This window comes from Camelus bactrianus, chromosome 27, assembly GCF_048773025.1.
Source record: "Camelus bactrianus isolate YW-2024 breed Bactrian camel chromosome 27, ASM4877302v1, whole genome shotgun sequence".
Lineage (NCBI taxonomy): Eukaryota > Metazoa > Chordata > Mammalia > Artiodactyla > Camelidae > Camelus > Camelus bactrianus.
Genome location: NC_133565.1, coordinates 14,693,828 through 14,715,729, shown reverse-complemented (window position 1 = coordinate 14,715,729; position 21,902 = coordinate 14,693,828). Strand labels below are relative to the sequence as shown.

Here is a 21,902-nt window from a genome sequence, read left to right as displayed (position 1 = left end):
AAACTTTCAAAAGTAACACGGAATACCCCTACAAATGAACCCTAAGATGAACTCTTAAAAATTGAAATTAGCGAACTTATGGGTTCATCAGAAAAGTAACACTTTTTCCTATCAGTTTTTCCATGTTCTTTGAAGTATTGTGCCATTTTCTCAGTGCTTTGAAACCAACTTGTAAGTTATATAAAAAAGCTGAAAAATCAGGTAATATTCTCCTCTTCTTTTGCACGTTTTCATCGTAAAATAGTACCTGCTCTTTTAAACAGTTGGGAAATACAGAAATGTGAAAAGTAAAAATCTTCTCCCTTAAAAATAGATTCATTATTTCAAACAGTACTGAAGTACTTCAGGAGGCAGTGGTTTTATGTATCTTTTTTGCTTGAAATGCTTATTAATATGGTATAATATGGCTCTGAAGTTTCTGAACTCCAGACCTTGTTTTCTGGCTGGCAGAAGTTAGCGGTTACGTCTAGTAGTGAGTAAATTCTTTTAAGGAATTTAGTGTTTTCCCTTTGAGAAAACTTTCATGTGTACCTTTTTGACCTTACATCGATGAAGAACAATCCAATGATAAAACTTGATCTCGAGATTTAGACTAAAAGGCAAAATTCAGTGTGATTTTAAAATAAGCTCATATTATTTACCTTTTCTGGGATTTCCTTTCTTAGGAGGAAAGTCTTTGTTTCCATATTACAGAGAATATCACTTTGTTCCTGTAGTGGGATCCCTGGCACTTGATAATCCAAGACCATACACTCTAAAAAGGTTATTTTAGGTCTGGAGAGAAATAAATTTTCAACGTATTGCCAGAGTAAGATGATTTAGAAGGAGTCATACTTTTCCTACTGAACTATGGTATAGAGATTTCTATGGCATATTGAAAAGTATCATCAGTTACACATTACATTGTTGGGACTTTTGCATTCTTGAATATTTATGAGTAAAATGTGAATTGAAAACTTAATTTTTTTTTAAGCCTAATTATGGGACCACCGTAAAATCTTATGTAGAGCAGGCAGGCCATGAAAAATAGGTGAAATGAAATAATGTTCAACCAGTTAATCAAGTCATATTTCATTTTTTAAGGGGATTAAAATGCTTAATAAGAACCAGGCTGTGTCCTCAACACTTTACATACGATGTTTTTGTTTCCCCCGCTCCTCAGTTTTAAGAAAAATGAAGACATTAATTTTGCAACTTGCTGTCTTTGTTTTTAGCATAATAGTTTGTAGAACTCTTATCTAAGGGTCATTATTGCCTTATTGGTGGACATTTAACTTTTCTCCAGGATTTTGTTGTTGTAATAAGTAGCCTTATACTTTTATATCTTGGCTTGTATAGTGTTACTGTATGTCAGAGTCTTAAAAATGGAATTTCTGGGTCATAGGGTATGTGCTTTTAAAATTTTGATATTCACCACTGAATCTTCCTCCGAAAAGGTTGTACCTAGAAATGAATGTAACACTTGTTGGTAAATTACCTAATTTTAAATAAGGATGTGAAACAAAACATCAATAAATGAGATGAGAAAATACACTTTCCAAATGGGGAGAATCACTATTGTAGAATATACCAAATTGCCTCGAGTTGATGTATAAATATTAATATAATTCCAAATAGAATTCCAGGGTGCTGTTGTAGAAAACGTGACATATTGATAGTTTATCTGAGAAAATAATGATAGCCATGAAATTTTGGAAAAAGAAGACCTTATTAGAAAACCTAATGAGTTACAAATGCAAAGTAATTTAAAGCAGTATTTCAGCTCAGGAATGGACATTGGGATCACAGAGTCCACAAACATCCATGTATTTATGAGCCATTAGTGATTATGATTATCAGCATTTAATGTGTGGCAGGTATTGTTCTGAGTGCTTAGCATGAATTAACTTATTTAATTCTCAGAGTATCCCTGTGAACTGAGCACTACTATTATCCCCAGTTTATGGATGAGGAAGTTGAAACAGAGAAGTAAAGTAACTTACCTAAATTCATTCAGCCAGCAAGAGGGAAAATTAAGAATATATGATAAAAATACCACAGTAGATTACTGGAGAAAAGATGGGTTATTCAGTAAATAGTGCTGGGACTTTTGGTTATCCTTAAAAAAAAAAATTAGCTTTCTGCCTTAGGCCACAGTGCTCCCCTCCTCCCCCCATCCGATGTTTGAAAAAGTACAAATGAGATAAATCATACAGGATGCTCTTTTAAAAAAATATACCTGAGTTTGAAAGGTCTTCTCTGGACATGATACTAACTTAAATAATAAAGGAAAATTTTTTATGTGTGTGATACACATTTGAATTTGCAAACAGAATTACCAGTGTACCTTATACAAAATTATTCAAAAGCTGAAAATAGGAATTTGAGGATGATTCTCAGTCTCACCAAGGAATTGTTTAATAATGTAAGAAAATGATATGAATAGTTATTAGGAACATTTCCATTGGTTGAATCATGGAAAGTGGCTGGAGGTAGTGCAGTGACTTCTGGATTTTCAAACTGTTTCAGTTGAAAGGAAGCGATAAAATTTAAGATTATGCCGTTATATATGCTTATTAGATTTTGCTGCTTAAGAATTTCCAGTATGTCTTGGGAACAAACTTTTTTCCCCATGATTATTTCTAGGAATTATAATGTAGTTTAGTATGGAAAGTATATACACCACTTCTCAGGAATTGATTTATTGTATCAAGGAAGGCACAATGGACTTTTCTTAATAGCTGAACTTTTGAAAGTTAAGAACTGTAAAACATAGCTAAATGAACAAAACTAGTTACAAAATTAGTCCTTGTAGATAGGAATTGTGTCCTGAGTGGCTGTTATGACGTACTTTTAATTTTGATGCTGAGTGATCGGTACAGATTTGCTTCATACTGCTGTAAAGGTAAACTAATCAGTGCACTTTATGAGAATTCACCTGATTGTGTCTGCCAACTTTTAATGAGCTCCACTGTAGTAACATTTTTCTGTACCTGACAAGTTTGTACAATACTTGTCACTAGAAATATTTTTATAGTATTTAAGGCAGAAGCATTTAATTTTTCATGTTAGCATGTTTGGCATTTTAGACACTTGTGGCTAAGACTGTCATTTATGTACTTGATTGATAATCCTGACCACATTTACAACTCGGGTTCATTTTAGGACAGCTCCGTAAGACAGGTATTTTTCAAATTATACAGTGCTTTTTCCCCCCCAGATTGAGCAGTGGTACAGATGGTCCTACATTGCTAGGAAAGACCCTATTTACTTTTCTTTCTTTTTAAAAGAATACTGATGTTTTCTTGTTAGAAACTTGCAAACTGAACATTTATTTCATAGTCGAGAAAGACTCTGCCTACTGATTGCTGTCAGCGAGTGATAAAGACAGCCATCCACACCAACAAATAATGAGATTGAAACCAAAAATCTGTGGCTTTGAGAGCTGTCATGTAGTGTATATAGTACGGTTTCCTGTTTGGTTTGAAGGAAAAAGATTACAGTAGTTTCACCCCCCCCTCCCCCATCCTGGTAACAATGTACTGGCCCTGACTGTTGCTTGCTCTTTAGTCTTTTTACTATTTAGAGACCAAAGATAAACTCAGTACAGTTCTAAGAATAAAACTGAGTATAAGTAAGACAGACCACCATGCTGCTAAGGGAAATGTTATTAAAAATAATAATTGTGGTGAAAAATTTGGAAACACAGTCCTGTTCATTGACATAGCTCTGACATGATAAAAATTCAGTCTAATGAGAGACCAGGAGCCCGGCTGTAAATCCAAGTGTGGTCCCACCCTCCTGTGTCTGCCAGTCACAGCTCCTGCCAGGCTTGGGTAGTGTGTACGCACTCAGGGTTGAGTGGGGTGAAGACTAGCTGGTGGAATGAGCAGAGCTCTTCTTTATTAATAAGCAGAGTTTTTGATCAGATGTTAAAGAAGATTAAAAGATAGTTTATGCCTAGTATGTTATTTCAGAAATGTTTGCCGAGAACTTGCTTTGCATCTCTGAATTTCAAAAGACAATTCTTTGTTTAACAACTCTTAATCTTGTAGAAAGAGAACATTAGGACAGTTCACTGAGTTTTAAATGCAATCTAAAATCGGCGTGTTTCAGTACAGTATTTCTAATGTAAGCAGGCAATAAAAATAGACCTTTTGCTGTCTCTGACCTAGAGGGCTTCTTAATTTATTTATTGCAGAGAAGAGTGGCTTCAGGTTGCTTCTTTATGGGTTAGCCAGGTGCTTTATTTCCATTCCTTCTTAAAGAGATAAATTCTTAATAATGAGAAGTGTGTGGTGATTACATGGGAAGGAAATTTCATTTTATATCCTAAAAATGGATGAAAGGAAGGGACTCTGAATGATACACCACAGAGCACTGTTTTAACATGGGAAAACCAAAGTTGCCAAAAACCGTACGGTAAAACACCATTTGAGGTTTAATAACCAGTTCTGACTGTCATACAGGTAGTGTTAATTACGGAATCTCAGGGAGCCCTGAACTTTGGGATAGATGGAAGGATCAGTTTTGATTGGTGTTGCAGAAGTGTTTCAGTTCTGGGTGAGGGCATCCTGCCTCTTTGATGCTGGTAGAATGCGGGGAAGTAAATCAACTGATGAGTGACCTCCATCATTCCAAATTATCCTGCCCGGAAGGGAGATGAAGACCTGACTGTTCTGGTTCCTTATTTTACATGGAGACTAACTAGGAACAGAAGATTAGCATATACTTGGCTTAAATTAAAAACATTTTTTTTGATTTGCTGAAATATTTACTGTTTTTGTTTTTTAAAAATAGTATACATTCCCAAAGAGAGAAAGTTCATTTTTTTCCCTCGGTTATTTGAAGAATTTTCACTTTTTTGAATGGTCACCAGTAATCTTTGGGGTTTGTACACCGTTTCTGATGACTGAATTAAACTTAGTTTATGATTGCTTTCTATTATTCTAAAATTCAGGAGATTATCAGTAATGACCTTCTTTTTGTTAGTTCAACAAGCATTGAGCACATTTTGTTTTGGACCCTTGACCCCTAAAAGCTTGTAGTTTCCAGCTGCTGTATACTGTGATCAGTTGTGAAATGTGTAATTCATTTTTAAGATCCAAAGAATTTGCTTAGTTTAATCTTAAAATAAATATGAGCACACTTATGGTCATTGTATAATAACGTGACATCCTTGTGTGCTTTTGTGATTGGGGAAGGTGCTGGAATCATACCCAGGGCCTGGGCTTGCTGTGACACATGAGTTTTTGCCATTTTCCTTGTTCATTTCTGAAAAAAATGTTTCATTTAAATCTGGGTACATTCATAAAGGGTCGTATGCATGCCTTTAGTTAAAGTATCTCAGTAGGAGAAAAAGATTAAGAATTATAAAGTAATTAGAATTGGCTTATAACTCCTTGAATATACTGACGTGGAAAATGGACAGTAAGCCAGCTGTTACTGTTAGATTTAGGGTCTAACAGGCTGTGAAATACCTAACAACTTGGATTTTTGAAACTGTATTCTATATTTAGCAGATATTTCTTGCCAGCCTAGTCTGTACCAGGCACTGTCCTACGTGCTGGTATAGAGTAGTGAGCATATCACTGTACTGTGCTCCTGGAACATTAGCCATGTGGGCAGAAAGCGACAAATACAATACTGTACATGGTGGTGCGTGCTGGAATCCCTGCCGTGCCATTTCTGGGTCATACCCTCCTTTCCCCAAAGAGTACACCTATCTTGTCTTCTGTAGTGCTTCTTTTCTAGCTTTCCCCTATAGTTTTGACACTTAATTGTGCATTCCATTAACACTGTAGTTCCACCTGTGAACTTTACAGAGTCTTCCAGGACAGGTTCTGTTGTGTGTGGCTTCTTTTGCTCAGTATCGTGTTTGTGAGATGGTCAGTGTGTGGGTAACTGGTTCATTCGCTTGGTTGTATTCACGGATGATTTTCAGAGTATTCCATTTTATGAGGGCTTACTGCCAGATTGGCTTCTGGAAAAGATAGTTTGAACTAGACTTTTGTAGGTTTTGGAGAAAAATGGGTATACTTGTCTGAGGGACAAGAATTAGATAAATGCGTTGGCTAGTCACTGGATCACTAACAACTATGTGAAAGGTAGTAAGCTGTTTTTGATATTCATATGATGTTTACCTTGAAAAGTCAATTTTAATTTTGCAGGCATTTTGTGACTTAAAAGGTCTTAGCAATCCATCATCTTAAAGTGTATTTTCATATTTTCATACTCCGTGGTATAGGGATCCCTTTAGTTGACAGTGATCAGATCAGCAAAAGCCACAATGGGAGAAATATGTGTTTTGGCAAAAGCAAGTAAATACCAACCTACTTTTCAAGTATTGAATTGTAGGAAATCTTTCCCAGCAGTGTCATGTAAAGGAACTTTGGAAGATTTATTTACTGTTTTTTTTAAAAACCGTGATAACATACTGGAATATTTAATTAAACAGATGTATACCGGCCCCTATTTTGATGCTGTATTTCCTGTAAGATCAGAAGACAGTGGCCATGGCAAGCAGATTTTCACTGGAGTTGTAAATATGACAAGTGTGTATTACTAATAAAGAATAGCCTCCTAAAACTGATTGCCAATTCTGTGACCAGTACTAAGTGTTTTATTTTCTTTATCTGATCTAACCTTAATTCTTTCAGGTGCTGCTCTAATCTCTTTTATAGGTGAGGAATCTAAAGTTAAATTTACGTGGTCTAGCTAATCGCACACTTGCTTTTGTGCTGTGTAACTCATACATGCACAGGCTTTTACGATCATGGGTTGTAAAGGACTGTCAGGGAGAAAGGAGTGTCTGTGTGGAATGTCGTTGGGCGAGTTGGGCAAGTCTCAGACCGGACGTGTAGCGTGAATCATGAAGGCGGAAGAGAGGGTGCTGTGGCGTTGGGCCGAGAGCACAGGCTGATCTGACAGCGGGAGGTGTGGCCCGCTCCAGCTGATGTGGGCCTGGAGGAGGGCAGGCCTGATCTGCCAGTTTTTCAGAACCAGTTGTAAATACAGAGTTGATGTAAATTACCCTGACTTACAAGCTGCCAGCTGACTTCACTTTTTATGTCTTCTTATTGTGAAATATAACACCTGTGTAAAAGTACATAAAGCAAATGTACATTAATAAATTGCTACATGGTGAACACCCGTGTAAACACCACCCAGATCACAGAGTAGAATATTGCCATCTCCTCAGAAGCTTCCTCCCTTGCCTCTCCTGTGTTGTTGCATGTGAATTCATTCATCTTCGTTGCTGTTTAGTATTTTCTTGTATGAATATACCACAGTTTGTTCTACTGTTGTTGGACATTTAGATTATTTACTGATTTGGGCTGTTAAGAATAATGTTTCCTTGAACACTTCTGCATGTCTCTTGGTAACATGTGCACATATTTGTCTAAGACATGTATTTAGGGATAGAATTGCTGCTGGATTTAGAGTGTCTTCAATTTTAGTAAATAATGTCTTTCCCAAAGAGATTGTACCAGTTTACACTCTGCATCATAGTGAATGAGAGTTTCTGTTGCTCTGCACTTTCACCAAAACTTGCTATTATCAGACTTTAATTTTAGCCTTTATAATTGGTCTTTAGTAAGTCTCATTGTAATTTTAATTTGCAGTTTTTGACCAGATGAAGTTGATTGAGCAACTTTCCGTGTTTATGCTTTGTTCCAGTCCTTTGTCTATTTTTCTTTGGGATTGATTATCTTCTTACTGATTTACTTTTTTTTTTTTGATAAAAGCTGGTTGATTATATGCATTGTAGGGATATTTCCCAATCTGGTGGTCCTCTTAATGGTCTTTTGGTGTATACAGGTTCTTAATTTGAATGAGGTCTGAGTGTAGGGCACAGAGAAAGGCCATCAGGAGGTAGACAGAGAGTTTTAGGAGAGGGACCTTGTCTGTTGACAGGCCAGATGCTGCGCAGAGAGATCAAGTAATATAAGGACTGAAGAGGTTACCACCGAATAACCCTTAAGTCTTTGTCACTTTACGGGTTTAGGTTCTGGAGTCTTTATCTTGAGTCTATCAGTTGATAGTGGTTTTGCATCCGTAAAACGCAGGGTTGTTGTACACTTAGCACAGCACTCAGAATAGAGTGAGCCAATATCTTAGCTATGTCTTTTAAAAACATTTTAAGTGAAGCCCATCTTAATATCAGAAAAGAGGCATGTAGGAATTGGGCATTTCTGTGCACACGTGTACAGACATTTACCTGATTTATGTATATGTATTTATTTTATACTGGACAGAGTTTGGCCTGTAGGTTGAGTGCCAGATCAGCAATATGTTCTGTGGTTTCAGAGAAGGTCCTTGAGCTCCTGAGATACTTCTGAAAATTTTATACAATAGCATTAAGTAAGAGATGCAGTCTTTAGTCTGATGAATCAGGAAATAGAGATTAAGGACTAGCCAGACTCAGTGCACCTGGCTCATTTGGGGTACTCATCCAATACGATAAATGATTCTGTTCTGTTCATTTTTTTACCTCCTGAGCACTTCGTCTCTCCACTTGTTCCATCCATTTGTTTCTACCATTTACACCCCCCTTCCAAACACACACACGCACGCACGCACGCACATACACACTACTCCCCCGAACACATAGGCCCATACACCCATTATATTCTATGTATTCCCATTGTGCCTCCTAAGTAGTGTCATGCCCCGTCACCCCCCTTTCTAAAATGATCTTTCTTTCTAAAATGATCTCAAAATCCAAGTTTGGGGAGTACCCCGTGCCCCGGTACAAATACTTATCCTAGGACTTCTAGGCTCATTGCCTTTAGCAGTAAAAGACCAGCATGCATAATACAATCAGTAAAGTGCTACAGGGTTATTTGGCCCCAGAGACCCCTCTGGCCTCAGCTTGACTCTTTCTCCCCCTTGGTCTCTGTCCTCACACTGGGCTGTGCTGTGTTTAGTTCACAGCAGGTACGGAGCTTCCTGCCAGATTCCTCGTGAGTTGCTCTCAGGGCACTCATTTCCTTTCCTTGATCTAAGCCTGTGACAGTACATGCTGTTGTGAGAGTTTTGGACTGTCCGATTCTTATGTTAGGCTGTGAGCTCCAAAAACACAGAGGCCACGTTAACGTGTCCTCTTATCATGGAGCTTAACACAGTGTCTGGCATAGAATAAACTCTCAAGTGTGGTTTGAACGAAAAAAGCGCTTTCCTGCCCTCGGGCTCATGCACATGCTGTTTTCTCTACCTGAAAAGCGTCCCCACCTCCATCCCTCATGGCACCTAGAGTCTCTGCCAATTGCTTTTTTGTTTTTTAACAACTGATTATCAATTTGTTAAAAAGGTTGATTTAAGCATCTGCAGCGGTGACTTCAGCCTTGAGTCCTGGCTCAGGACCAATGGATGTAGTAATCTCCTTGAAGGAGCCCCATCTGAAAACAACTGCAAGTCTTAGAACCTTCACCACAGGAATGTTCCTGTAGTTACTCTCAGGCTTGGTATGCAGCTGAGCTGGTCCTGTTACTTCTAGAGTCTTTGTGCCTTTGATCAAGTCAGCGCATACCTTCCCCTGAGATTTTATACGGTGGCTGGTGAAGGTAATTCTGATTCGGTGAGCTGCCACCTCTGGTTCCACAGGTTCTTTCTAGATCTTCAGAAGCCACAGCTGTGGTTGGACTTCCTGCCTGACTGGTTCCGCTGTCCCAGCAGCTGCGAGGCATAAGTGGGCAGACTGGAGCTTCCTCACTGCCCCATCCCAGCTCTTTTCCTCATCCTGAGCCTTGAAGTGAGGTCCAAACTCGGCTTCAAGCTCCCTGTCCCTCTCCCTCTCCTTTGATTTCACTGACAGCATCTCGAACACATTTGCCTGCTGGTTCTCTGAGTCGTATCTGACGTCTGCCCCTCCTAGACGAGAGGTGCCGTTTCTACTCTGGGCTCACTTCCTGGTAACAGACCAGGCTAAATTCAGCCCAGGACTCCCAGAACGCACTCGTGCACCCCCAGGTCTAGCTGCATCTTTCTTCCCTCAAAGAGGAGGCCGCTGTGGAGAAGCCAGCCTGTGGAAAATGTGCTCTGTGGCCTGCATCTTGGGAGCAGAAGTCTTGGTTTGGGTCTTTCCTAGATTCGGTAATTAATTTCTAGTCCCCTCAAATTACCTTCCTTTTTCTTAAGTGGAAAACTTTCAAGTCCACACAAAAGTAGATGAAGAGTATAGTGAATCCCCACAGTCCCTGCACAAGGTGTGGTTACCAGTTCACAGCCAGTTTCATTCCCTCTCTACACCTGACCGTTGTATCCTCTCTCCCGTTACTTTGAAGCAAATACCAGGCATGTCTTTTCATCAGCTAATGTTTGAGTCTATATCTCTAAAAGATAAGAACTCTTAAAAAAAAAAAACTGTATTACCATTATCACACTTTAAATTCTAAATCAAAAATCCAACATTTAGTCAATGTCAAGTTTCTAATTGTCTTAAATATCAACTTTCTTTTTTTAATGTATTTTTTAAAAAATCAGGATCCAAATCAAGTCCTCCCATGGTGATTGGTATGTCTGCTAAGCCTCTTAGACAGTACGGTTCACCCATCTCGCTCTGTGTGTGTCTTTGTCCTTGCCACCCACGTTGCAGTTTTATTGGTGAGAAACAGAATTGTTTGTCCTGTAGAATTTCTTAGTCTGGATTTCAGTGCTTGCTTCCCTGTGATAGTTACAGTTCTTGTCCTGTTTCCTGTAAATGTGACTGTTTCCTTTTGGGTTTGTCTGACACTGCCTTGTGATTAGATTGAGGTTATGCATCAGATTAAGGAAAGAGTATGTGATATTTATGTCTTACTACTGGTGTGGTAACCTTGATCATTTCATAAGGTACTTACTGTTTTCCCTCTGTGATTGGTAAATGTCTCGGGCCAGATACTTTGAGATCGCTTCTCTCCAGACCCTTGCCCACTGGTAATGCTCCTTGATCTTGCTTGCAGCACTTAATACTGTGTTCTTTTCCTCTAATAGTGACTTCGTATTTCTTTCATTTCTTCTACATTACTCTGCAAGGAAGAGCTGCCCCTTCTTCCTCATGTGTTTAGTTATCTGTACTTGTACTAAAAACCTTGAGTTTAGATGGACACCTCAGTTCCTATTCATCACATTTCAGTCTAGCCTTCCCCTTTTTTGTAACTTTTTTCTCTGACAGTGAGGAAACAACTTGTCTAGAGTCTATTCAGTTATTCATTTAGTCCTGATGTACCTGTAATTAGTGAGTTAACCCATCCTACCCCTGTGAGAAACAGAACTAGAGTATAATATTTGTATACAGATCTTTCGGTCTTTCACATTAGAGTATCTGTCAAAGTACTGTTTTCTAGTTACTTTCTTTCCCATCCTCTTCAGTTGTGGTATTCATTTGTAATAGGTTTATTTGCTGCTGTTTGTATTCCATTTTGGTTCCCATCATCAGGACCACTACCTCATCCTGGTTGATTTTAACTATATACTTGTTATTTGGGGGTATGTGAAACTTTACTGTAGTTCGTAGCTGCGCAACAATATATGCTCAGACATGCCCTTACTTCCTCATCCCTGCGACCCTGAGTCCACTTTCTTCTCTCTTCCACCGCGTTCCCACTTACTCTGTAAATAACCAGTTTCTTTAGTTTCTGGTTTATCATTTCTGGATCTAATTTGCAGAAATGAGTAGATGCATGTGTGTAATCTTATAATCCCTTCTTTCTCGTGTGAAGAATGGAACACTGTTGATGTTTTTGCACTTTGCTTTATTTTTGAACCTCTTAAGAGTCCTCCATTGTGTGGATGTGCTGTAATTTCTCCTCCACTCTCAGGTGCTTGGTCACCTGGATAGTTGCTGTAGTGCACTTACACACGTTGTTCTGGTTGTGAGCAGCTGGTGCACACGCACAGTCACATTGTTGGAGGTTTCTCTTCAGGGCCGACTTCCTAGAAGTGGGATCTCTAGGTTAGAAGATTAAGTACGTGTTAGTTTTGCTAGGTCTTGCCGAATCTGGCTCCAGAGAGGTGGTGTGACTGTATTCCCCCTGGAAGTGTGTGAGAGTGAATGTTTCCTCACAGTCTTACAAGTAGACTGTTTTGTCTTATTTTTTAATTTTTGCTGGTTTGATAGGTAAGAAATGGCATCTTGGTGTTATTTTAATTTGCATTTCTCTAATTATGACCAGGTGTGGACCATTTTCCAAATTTTAGCATCCTTTTTGCAAAGTATCTTCCTGTTTTTCTATTGTATTTTGTGCTTATTCCTGCAGTTTTTAAAATTTCTTTACATATTACAGGTATTGGCTCTCGTGGTGTGTCTTGCAGTTTTCTTGACTTTGTTTATGGTGTTTTGTTTCTGTGTTTCTTTTTTGGTCAGGCAGACATTTTTTATTTCTTATGTTCTTTATTTCTCTTAGACCTTGAGTTATGGTTAGAAATCCTTTCCCTACACCAACATTAAAGAGAAATTCACTTGAGTTTTCTTCTAGTACTTGTATGGTTTTTTTTTTTTACATTTAGATTCCTCATTCATTTGGAGTTTATTCTTGTGCATGGTGAGAGATAGATCTAATTTATGTTTTTTCCAAATGACGACCTAGATGTTCAGTAGCATTTTTTAAAAAATGTATCTTTACCTCAGTGATTGGAGATGTTACCTTTGTCATACACTAATTTTCTGTTTATTAATGACGGTCTGTTTCTGGGTTTTCCGTTTTATCCCACTGGTTTGTTTGCTCACACACCACTGCCACACTGTTCATTGTAGAGACCTTATAGTATGTCTTAATTAAGAGGCCTTAATTTGATAGGGCTAGTTCCCCACTAGGAGTTTTTCTTTTGCAGTGGTGTTTTGTTTTGTTTGGTCTTCAATTTTACCTGTTACTAAACTTAAATAGAATTGTGTTCTTGTGCCTGACTTCTTTTATTCAGCATTGAACAGTGTCTATCCATATTGGTTTGTGTAGTTGTAGTTTGTTCACTTCATTTCATGGCTTTGTAATAGCCCATTGAGTGAATGTTGCATTGTTTTCCGTTTTATCGTTGATGGGTATTTAGATGGTTTCTGGTTTCTGGCTATTAAGACTGGTGCTGTTGTGAACATTCTTGTACGTAAAGTCTTGTGCACATACGTACACATTTCTGTTGATTGATCATAGAATATGCTTATTATTGCCAGTTTTCCAAAGCAGGTGTACCAATTTACACTCCTGCTAGCAGTGTTCTGATTAGATTGTTCATTAACTCATTTTCTTCTAGCTTATTATATGGTTGTGTAGGAACATTTAATTGTTTTTTTAATTTGTATTACCCTATTGATTAATGAAGTTGAACACTTTCCCCACATGTTTGCTGGCCATTTTAATATCCTCTTTTTTTTTTCTTTAAAGTCATACTTTATTTTTTTATTGAAGTATAGTTTGCCATGTATCAATTTCTGGTATACAGCATAATGTTTCAGTCATACATCTACGTACATATATTCCTTTTCATACTCTTTTTCTTTATGGGTTGCTACAAGATATTGAATATAGTTCTCTGTGCTGTGCAGTAGAAACTTGTTTATCTATTGATATCTTCTTTTTTGAAGTGCTTCCTCAATTTCTTAGCCCGTCTTCTCTATTAGGCATCCTGTCTTTATTGATAGGAATTCCTGTATATTTTGAATATGAATACTGTGTTGGTTAGATAGACATTAGTTGGTTACTTTAAAAGCCCAGTTTTATCTGAAAATAAATGATAATGCTTCTTTGTTGTGTATGTGAAAAGTCATAAGTTTTAATACTCAGATGGCTTGTATTAAAACTGGTATATTTACTGCCTTCTTATTGAATCTTCATCTATTACTACTGCCACCTTAGTAGTGAGATTTTCAGCCTCAAGTTGCCTGGTCTTGGAACTAGGAGGGAGCTCCTTGATGGAGTGTGCCTCAGTGAGGCTTAGCAGCTTGTCACCATCTTACCTTAGACATTTAGGATTAAGAGGAAGTGATTTTAAAGAAATGTGACCTGTTGAGTGTACAAATTTGGTCTGTTTTTCATTGAGTGCTTTGTTAGAGAAGTATCATGGTTTTTCATGTATCTTATGTAGAAATTGAAGAGTTTTTTTAAATTTATTTTTTATGTTTTTGAAAATCAGATAATGGTTTAGTGAAGGAGGAGGAATAACCTGAGAAACTAAAAACAGATGTGTGAACTAACTATTCACGTTTTTTTAATAGGTTAATTCTTTTCCTCACTTTAGCAGCTAAAGAGTGTTCTCGATTTTTATAAGAATTTGATGAATTTGCTCATATGTATGTCTTCTGAGATGTTCTACTGCTCACAGTAGGTGTGGTCAAGATTCTGTTCTTTTGTTCCCCGCAATTTTCAGCTCCTTATTAATCTTGTCATTACCATTCAGGGTGTGTGTGTGTGAATACTTGTTTACATGCTAAACTATAGTTGATTTACAACATTGTGTTAGTTTCAAGTGTACAGTTTCAGATTCTTTTCTATTATAGGTTATTGCAAGATACTGACTGTAGTTCCCCATTCTATACATTAGGACTTTGTTGTTTACCTATTTTATATATAGTAGTGTATATCTGTTAATAGCAGACTCCTAATGTATCCCTCCGCTTTCCCCTTTGGTAACCATAAGTTTCTTTTCTACATGTGTGAGTCTGTTTTTGTTTTATAAGTAAGTTGATTTGTATTACTTTTTAGATTCCACATAAAAGTGATATCATAATATTTGTCTTTCTCAGACTTCACTCAGTACAATCTCTAAGTCTATCCAAGTTGCTGCAAATGTCAATATTTCATTCTTTTTTATGACTGAGTACTATTCCTCTGTGTGTGTGTGTGTGTGTGTGTGTGTGTGTGTATGTATATACACACAATATATATAATGTGATACATATATACACCACATTTTTTTTTATCCATTCATCTGTTGATGGACACTTTGGTTGCTTCCGTGTCTTGACTATTGTGAATAGTGCTGCTCTGAACATTGGGGTGCGTGTATCTTTTTGAATTAGAGTTTTTGTCTTTTCTAGATATATGCCCAGGAGTGGGATTGCTGGATCATATAGCAACTCTATTTTTAGTTTTTTAAGGAGCCTCCAGACTATTTTTCAAGTGGCTGCACTAATTTATGTTCCCACCCACAGTGTCAGAGGGTTCCCTTTTTGCCACACCCTCTCCAGTATTTATTATTTTGGGGACTTTTTGATGATGGCCATTCTGACTGGTGTGAGGTGATACCTCATTGTAGTTTCGATTTGCATTTCTCTAATAATTAGAGATGTTGAGCATCTTTTCATGTGCCTGTTGGTCATCTGGATGTCTTCTTTGGAGAAATGCCTGTTCAGGTCTTCTGCCCATTTTTTGATTAGATTTTTTTTTTGTTTTTTTTTTTTTTTTGTTATTGAGTTGTATGAGCTGTCTGTGTATTTTGGAAATTAAGCCCTTGTCGGTCACATCATTTGCAAATATTTTCTCCCAGTCTGTAGGTTGTCTTTTCATTTTGTTTATGGAAAGACTTAAATTTTGGATTAATGGTAGACTTAGAGAAAAGTTGCAAAAATATTTGAGTTCTTTTATATCTTTCATTCCAGTCCCCTTATGTTTTACATCACTGTAACCGTAGAATAGTTAACAAGGACAAGAAATTAACATTGATACAGTAATGACTAAATTACAGGCTGCATTTGAATTTTGCTAGTTTATCCTTTTTCTCTTCCAGGATTCCACGTTGCATTTAGTTGTTCTTTTTGTGTCTTTGAACCTTTAACCAAGCCTCGGTTTTCTCTCTTTATACTTTTTTTATACCTTTATACTTTTGAAGAGAATTGATTAACTTGTCAGATGCCCTTCAGTTTGGTTTGTCTGATATTTTCTCATCATTGAAATGAGGTGGTGCCTTTTTGGCAAGAATACTGTAAAAGCTGTATTCGTTCATGATGTTGAGCTGTCTTATGTGTGTTTTTAATGCATATTTTGGAGGAGATGATTTGAGGCTATGCTCATCATGTTAATCCTCAAACATTCAACCACTAATTTAGCATCTCTGGGTGGATCTTTATCTGTTGGTACAGTTTGCCTTTTTTCCTTCCACATTTCTTAGCTGAGATTCTACTCTCATAAAGAGTTGTCCCTTTCTCGTTTATGTGTTTAATGATGTCCGCATGGATGTCTGTTTTATTCTGTGGGTTAAAATCTAATATTGTGAGCATTTTGTTGCTCAGGTTACTCCGGCTTTGGCCTGTAGAAGCTCTTTCAGGTTGGTTCTTGTGTTCCTTTGACAAATCCCCATAATTTTTTGAGCAGTCCCTTAATTTCTAGTGCCACATAATATTCCAGTTCACCCTGTATTTTCCCTGTCCTAGCCCTGGAACCAACCCTTCTCTAAGAAATCATGGTTTATCTTACTGGAGAATAGCAGTTAGAAATTAAGGTCTCCACGCTGGCTGTACTCATTGCTGTGGGTTCTCCTTGTGGTAGGTCCTCAGCAGACAGAGCTGGGAAATGGGCCTGTGCGTTTCTGCACGACTCTGCCTGTGTCTGTCTGTGTGTGTAAAACCGCAGGTTATACTGATACCTCAGACTCCGATCGCACATCAGAGTTCCCTTTAGCCTCCCTCCATTTCTTACTTAAGATATTTTCCTCCCACAAGAGAAACACAACCTACATTATCTGTGTGTTCACTTGTAGTGTACACACGAAACAGCTGAAATTTTTCACCCGTTCCCCAGGGAGAAGGACTCACTCTACCTAGGCTGCAGAATTTCTGTGCAGTTCTTTTGTGCCTGGCCTCCCAGCATTCAGTCAGATGCTGTTTTCCACAGTTACTCAGATTCTTTTCTTCCCTGCCTTCTTCAGAGTGGTCGCGGTGCTCTTGTGTGGTTCAGTTGGGTTGATTTGTTACTGTGTATTTGCCATTTTGGATCCCCCCCACTTTTGCTGACTACCTCGTCTTCAGCATCACTTCCTTGTCTGGGCTACCCCATTCTCTCTCCCCTTCTACCTGGAGACAACTTCACACGTCGTTTGTCTGTCTTGAGCCATTAGAAAATGACAACTTAAAGCAGATTTATTTTTGGTGACTGGAAAGCACTCAAGAGTTTTCAAGAGTGTCTGTAACCATCCCTGATAAGAATTTCTCAAGGTGCAGTGCACATACAGCGGTAACTTATGTAAGCTGGTGTTCTTTCACTTTGATTTTAGGACAGCAGCAGATGTAGTGATTTATTTGTAAACTTATATTTTAAGCAAATCTCTAACTTTGATCAACCAAAAATATTCTAGGTCCACCTATGTCTTTCTTCCAGCTCTTAATATTTTGTAATCATATCCATCTCATCGTTTGTCTCCTAAGTTGTCAGCCAAGAAGTGGATACAATAAAGTATTTGGAAATTGAACTGGTGTTGAGAATAGTGGAGTGTTGGATGCTAAATTTACTCACTTCCTATTGAGGCTGTCATCCTATAGTTGCTGCACTGTTATTGTGGTCATGATTTTTAATTCTTAGGCTTAGTGAGTTCTTATCTTAAATATGTAACATATGTTGAATCCCTGAGTATATCTCCAAGACCTCTCTTCATTGGACTTTAGGTTTATCTTTATTTACCATCCCTGGACATCTCCATTTTGAGAGTTTCCATGACAGCCCTTCAATCCAAGTGTATGTTTCTCTCATGTTTTTGCACATACGCTAGTCTTTTTGTAATTCATTTGCATAGCAGTGATCACGTTTGAAATTAAATGCTTAACTGAAAAGTCAAAGGGGGGCAGGGGTCATCTGTTGGATTCACTGAAATTGTTCTGACTTCAGGCTTAACTCTACAGGGGGTCTTGCTTTCTATTTTGGATGGAAAGAAGCTAAAAGAACAAAACAAAAACTTTGGAGGGCAGGCAAATTCAGAAACAATTCAGCTTAGTGGCTTTGCTTACAGGAGGAACCCAGATACAGAGCTACCGGAGTATTCTTTCTCGTTACTATTTGGTTTTCCTAATCGGGGACCACAAATCATCAGGAAAGAGTGTTCAACGTGCTTTATGTAAGAGTCAGTACTGAGTACACTATTTTAGATACATATTTAATATTTAAGAGTCCAACAATTTAAAAAATATGAAACTGTTATTTTATGGTATCTTCCTTTTTAATATTTCGTCTTGCTGTATTCTCTGGACAGTAGATGATGTTTGTATTACTTCCTCACTCACTCTTCTTCTCTGATTCCTTAGGTTCTTTTTTTTTCCCCTTAAAATATTTGTAGTCCACAGGGTCATCTTGGTCCTCTGGTAACTGGATATTTTGTCTTGGGTTCAGTACTACTTTGTTGATTCTTCCTAGATGCTTACCTGCTCCAGATCCCAGTTCCGATCTTCAGACCTGTGTATCCTCCGGCCTCCTGCCTGCATCTCTGCTTCAGTATTTCCACAGGCACTGTAAATTACAGATGTCTGAAACTGGATTTGTCATCTTTCCTGCTTTCTGCTCCTTCACTCAGCTGCCCAGTTGTGAACCCTAACAGCCATCTTGAACTCCTCCCCTTTTCTGCTTTAACTTTCTAGCTGGTTTCTGTGACTCAAATCCGCCTTCCACATCACAGCCATCAGAATGAGTTGATGGTATCACATGACTGCCTCCAATTCCAGTGTCTTCCCAGCGAATTTGGAATCCTTCGCATTTTGTCACAAGCCTGTGGTGATGTCCTGCACCTTCTCTTTGTGCCCTTTCCCTGTTCTGCCAGTTGTAGGGCTCAGCATTAGCAAAGCCAGCTTTGCATGCGTTACCCACAACCTTGCTGACACGCTGTTTTTTTCTGCAAACATCTTTCCCCACTTTTTTTCTGGTCATCCTTCAAGCTGGAACTCAGCTCTTGCTTTCTTGGGGACTCAGTCCCTGATCAGCACAGCAAACAGTCCTCTCCATCCTCCTTGATGCCTCATGTACACTGTTTATGTGGTGTTACAAGCCTTCCTGAGCCCTTACAGAGAAAGAAGGACCAATTTATTCAATTCCAAGGGTTAAATGAATGAATGGATTGTTTTGGAAATTACAGGCATCAGGATAGTAAATTTTGGGGGAGTGGGGGAGGTAATTAGGTTTACTTATTTGTTTTTAGAGGAGGTGCTGAGGATTGAACCCAGGACCTTGTGCGTGCTAAACATGTGCTCTACCACTTAAACTATGCACCCTCCCCCAGGATGGTCAATTTTATCTGACTATAAATCTTGATAATGTTAAGGAGTTAAGATTTTTCTTCATTTGGAGAACTCTTGCTTTATTTACCCTGTCTTGGATTTGGTCTGCTCCCAGTTGAGGGCTCCTCCTGTCTTGTCAGCTCTCGTGTCGTCTTGTCTTTTCCCCATTTGAGCTGTAATCAGCCCTAAAGGACAGTGAAACTGCCTCGAATTAGGATCTGAAGTTTTGGCAGGAAGCCCTTCAGAGTTGGTGATCTGAGTAGTGTCTCTGCCAGCTGGAGCTTAGAACAAAGAGGCCAAACAGACTCTTGGCAGGTTCTGAAACGCAGCTTTTTGCTTCTTCAGAAATTGTGATTCTGGTCAGTTGATGCTGACTTAGAGACGTGTGTGGAACTGGGAATCCAGCAGCCGCAGGTCCCAGTCACCCTGGGTGCCTGCGGTGCTGCACGGGTGATCTCATCCCACTCGAATTTTATAAATGAGGAAACTAAGTTACTTTTCTAGTTAATGGCAGGTTTGGGCTCTAATCTGCTCTCTAGCTAAGTTCATTTTCTGCTTAACAGCGTCTTTCAGAGTTGTCGGGAATGAGAGTGCTGGAGCCCTTCCTGGAGGAGGGGCTCTTCTCACTGCGGTCTCCCCACAGGCCAGAATGCTTTGGGGATGAGACTTCCTTCCCTTAGCGGGAAAGCCTGTGCGAGTTATGCAATTACGCATTCTGTGTTTTTTTCCCCAATAAGAGAAATGACAAGTAAGCAATTTTACAATAAGGATGATATTTTTTAAATCATTTATTTGAATAAGTAATAGATGAACTTAGTAAAACCTTACAAAAGGGCTCACAGCGAAAATGAGAGATTCCCTGCACCCCCTTCCCCCCATTTCTCTTTCTCTACCACAGAGGCCAGTTGCTTCTTAGGTATCCTTTCAAAGGAAATCTCCATTTTTCTGAAGTATCGAAACTTTAATATTAGTATCAAAAGTATCAAAATTTCTAAGGTATCCAATTTAGTAGTAAAAATGTTTTATACCGGCTTTATCCTTTAATTTCTGAATGATTTACTGTAAGACTCCCCACCCCCACCCAGCATCTTATGATCACTTTTGAACATAGCAACGTTGAAAGAATTTCACAGTAGCTACTTGTATCCCATCAACCAAGATGCTCCCATTTTATTGGACCATATTTGTATTATCACAGATCTCTGCGTTCAGCCATTTGTTCATCCCTCCCTTCCTTCAGAACTCCTCATAAAGTCTTCCTGGTGACACGAACAACCATGGATAGAACTGTGCTGCTGTTACCTCTGAAGGAAACCACGACATGAGAGTGGAGAGAGATGGGTGGCTCCTGTCGTGTTTTCCCTTTAGTGGTCTGGATCGCAGGGCTTACCACCTTACTACATTGTGGGTTACGTGGGTGTCGTGTGCTGCTCGGGGGGGGGGGCCCTGACCACCCTTCTTGATGTTTCCTTCTCTGTTGCTTGCTTTCTTGTACAGTGGTCTCATTCTGATGAATCAAGCTAATGAGGCCATGTCTCACTTTAACAGAGAAGTGAGCTATTATATTACCCTTTTTGGGGGAAGCCGTTTTGTTGGTTGAGGTGTATACTTCTCTGAGGAAACATTAATTTTGATTGAAATTCTGAGAACAGTTGTTTTACTATTTTTATTTTGCCCCTTATGTAAATAAAATAAGTTTCTCTTACCATACTCTTCTAGAAGCTTAATGTATAAATCCCTTACTAATAGAATAAATAATTTTTGTAATTAGCAGTAAAGCATAAAATAATCTTCTTAGGTATTGTTTGATTTTTTTCTGAAAAGCAAAGTTAAAAATACATATTTGGAGTTTCAAATGGGATTTGATGAATGTGTTTTAAAATATTTCGACAATTTTTTTCTGATTGGGAATGGAGAAAGGAAAGCCAAAAAAATGCCTCGTGAAAAATATCCCCTGTAATCCCTTCACTTTGAAGATGGTCAGTGTTAACGTTTTGTGTGTCCTTTTAGCCTTTCTTTTCATTCATGTCTAAACAAAATTAGGATAACAATATGTAAGCTGTTTCATAACCTGCTTTTCCTCCCTTCACGTGAAATGAATGTCCTCATTTGATAATATTCTTGTGCTAAATGGAAAACTGTGTGGCCATGAAAAGCATATGGTGGATGATACATTTTCTTACCAAAGAACATGCTGTCGAGGTGCTTGCTGGTTATCAGGTCACTTTGCACTGGTAGGAGAGGAATTAAAAGGGCCCTGGACGGTGCTGCTTGCTACAGAGGCGGGGCCGGGGAGGGGAGCCCAGAGCCCTGCAGGCAGTTCTCAGCTAAGACTGGACAGACCGGTGTTTTTAGCCTGTGTATTTCAGTGGGACTCCTGATGTTTAGCAGAATGACTCGTATCATCACTGTCACACTAATGGGGGAGTTTTTTTTTAAAATATATAAATCCTGATCAGTTTTTGTTAAAAAAACAAAACAAAACAGCTTTGTTTCCAGCAGAAGTCTCATTCAAAGGAGATTTCACTGTGCTTGACTGAAAGCCTGAAACAAAACGCTGGTGGACAGTTCTTATCTACGGGAGAGAACAGAGAGATCCTTTCTCTCCCTCTCTTATTCATCCGGCAGGGAAGTTCATCTTGTTGCTTTAAATTTAGGGAAACGGGCTTTCTTTATTAGGGACTTGTTTTCTAAAGCAGCATTAATGTTTGATTAAAGTTGCTGTGGGAAAGGAGAAATGGGCCCCAGGCAGCACTGT

General features: G+C 38.6%; 1 protein-coding gene and 1 pseudogene across 6 annotated transcripts in view; one reads left to right on the top strand and one right to left on the bottom strand.

Annotated features, from left to right (window-relative positions):
- The window catches only part of TJP1 (tight junction protein 1), a 212,428-nt gene that overhangs the window by 117,165 nt on the left and 73,361 nt on the right, over nucleotides 1-21,902 (top strand). The gene's annotated exons all lie outside the window — the stretch shown is intronic.
- On the bottom strand, nucleotides 8,823-19,312 carry LOC141575197 (small ribosomal subunit protein uS10-like; annotated as a pseudogene).